This window comes from Choloepus didactylus, chromosome X, assembly GCF_015220235.1.
Source record: "Choloepus didactylus isolate mChoDid1 chromosome X, mChoDid1.pri, whole genome shotgun sequence".
Lineage (NCBI taxonomy): Eukaryota > Metazoa > Chordata > Mammalia > Pilosa > Megalonychidae > Choloepus > Choloepus didactylus.
Genome location: NC_051334.1, coordinates 54,167,957 through 54,170,640, shown reverse-complemented (window position 1 = coordinate 54,170,640; position 2,684 = coordinate 54,167,957). Strand labels below are relative to the sequence as shown.

The 2,684-nt window shown below is 42.1% G+C and overlaps 1 pseudogene; it reads left to right on the top strand.

The window, feature by feature from the left end:
- Positions 1-937: 937 nt before the first annotated feature.
- LOC119522144 lies at positions 938-1,895 on the top strand (annotated as a pseudogene).
- The last annotated feature ends 789 nt before the right edge of the window (positions 1,896-2,684 follow it).

The following is a 2,684-nucleotide window of genomic DNA, read 5'->3' as shown; positions in this document are numbered from 1 at the left end:
CCTGGTGTCAGAAGGAAGGAAGAATTTGAAAGTGACAGCCTGGAATATTTAGCTAAGGAGACCTCTAGAGTATATGTGGAGGATGTACCCTGGCTTCTCCTTGCAGCTTAGAGTAAAATGTTGAGCGGAGAGAGATAAACTTAGAACTGAACTCCTGGGTTCAAAGAAACCAGAAGCTGATGGCTTGGAAAATTACCAGCTTCAAGGGAGTGAAATCCCAGAAGCTTGCATCCCAACATGAGGATGTAACCAAACATGGAACCCAGCCACCATTTCAGTACAATCCAAGATTGAAAAAGGAGTTAAGCAGAAAGGATTTGTGGAAAGTCCTATTGTCTGATGGCTTTGACCCCTGTGTGCTTCATGTGAAACCAACAGAATTTTTGCAAGATCTTTATAGACAGAGATGTTGTCAGTCTGGACTGGAGGAGACAGATAAGGAACAAATTGAAGGAAAAATTTCTTCAAAGACAGAGCCATGGAGGTTGAGGTATGGAGTCAAGAAGTCTCAGGCTGGGATAGCAGAGCAGCCCACATGCATGGAAAGGGTGAGTTTGCCCTGGAGGTCAAGGGTGGGCCTTCCACCTCGATGCTCAGGAAATGTTCTGCCACCCCAAGCCCCAAAGAGGGTGGAGCATATTCCCAGGGAATTGGGGAGAGCCTGGCTGCCACCACACTGTTCTGAAGGGGTTGAGTGTGTGCCCCAGAGATGGAAGGGCATCTGGGAGCTGCCCCAATGTTTGAGGAGGGTGGGACCAAGAAGGTGGTATCCCCAATGTGTGGATACATTGGAGCACTCACCTAAGTGTTTGGAGAGGAAAGGGCTGCCACAAAGGCCCTTAGGAAGGGTTAGACTCCCACTCTCTCAAGCCCCAAGGATGCAACCTCTCTCTGTTAATGACTCTGACTTTGAAATCTAATGGAGTGGAGGTAAAGAATGCATGGAAATGAGCCACAGAGCCACCTGCCTGCCTTGCTTTACTTTAAGATCTGTGGTCTTAGCAGAGCCAGACCAGGGATTCAGCTGAGGTCAAGTTGGGAGCCAGACCCTGTTCTTTCCCCATGGGGAGCAACCCTTATCAATGGAAACACATGTCCTGGAAAAAGCCTGATGGCTTTCAGCCTATGTTGGAAAGTATTCATACTATTTCCCACAAACTGCTGTAGTTTCCTTCCAAAGACTGTGAGAAACAGTGGTCTTTCCTTGTTTCCTTGGGGCCACTGCCCCTGGAGAGGAGCTGGAAGCTTTTTGGGCTCTGAGATGAAAGCTTTCCTGGAAGAAAACACTGAAGCCACCCGGAGTGGCAGCCTCACCCCTGAAATCCAGTTGTGGTTTTGACCCCTAGTTGCAAGTTCTGATGGGAAAAAGCTGTAATCCTTACTGGGAAATCTACTGGCCAGGAAGCCAAGCCCTATCTAGGTATCTTTTAGATAATCCTGACACCGTCAGAGGAAATTCTGTATTAGATCTTGGGAGTGGATGTGGAGCTACAGCTATTGCTGCTAAAATGAGTGGGGCATCCAGGATGTTGGCCAATGACATAGACCCTCTTGCAGGAATGGCTATTACACTAAATTGTGAATTGAACCAACTGGATCCTTTTCCCATTTTAACCCAAAACGTTTTGGATTTAGAACAAGGTAAGTGGGACCTTGTTCTTCTTGGAGATATGTTTTATGATGAAGCCCTTGTAGACAGTCTTCATCAATGGCTGAAGAAGTGCTTTTGGACCTACAAAACTTGAGTACTGATTGGTGACCCTGGGTGACCCCAATTCAGTGGGCACAGCGTTTAGAATCAACTGCACAAAGTAGTAGAATATTTGCTTCCAGAGCCTACTAGGCAGGAAAACAATGGACTGACAACAAACACAGTGTGGGACTTTCAGCCTTAAGTTCTCAAAGTGCTCCTAAGTATGGATATAGCCATATTTGAGTTTAACCCTAAGAGTCTTCCCCTAAGGTATATCTTCCAGTTGAAAAACTATAATTACTATTGAATGACAAATCTTGTTTCCAGAATATGAAGGGTTAAAATTTCGTCAGCTTTTGTTGTGTAACTAATTTTGCTATTCTATTTATGCCAATTGCAATTTTTTCCCCTAGTTTTATTGCTGTAGGAATATGATTATATAAGGCAATACATATTGATGCTACCATGTAATTTAAGTTGTGGAGAGAAACTAGATATTGTAGCAGAATTTTTTTTTGTACTTGAGAACAAGTATGAATTGAAGAAAATACATGTGAACAAAATATAAAATATACATGAATTCTGGTTTTTTAAAATTATATATAAAGATTGAAAATGTAGTTAATATTGTACCCAGGACATGTCACTTTCTAGGTGGAATTTTGAGGGCTAGTTACGCTCTATGAGCTATAATTTCCTCATCTATAAAATAGTATAAAAAACTTAATAAACCTCATCTCAAAGGGCATTGTATTAAATGAAATAATATGTAAGGTGCTTAATAGAGTATTTAGCACATGATTGGGCCTTAATTGACAACAATGGAAAAAAATAGAGATTTTCAAATTTCCTATATGCCCTATATTGTGACAACTTATATTGTCTCCCAGTGGTTCCCTAAGGTTAGCTACCAATTGGTTATGCCACACCACTACTTGCCGTTGGTTGTCAGGATCTTAAATTATCAATAAAAACACTTTGACATAAAAAA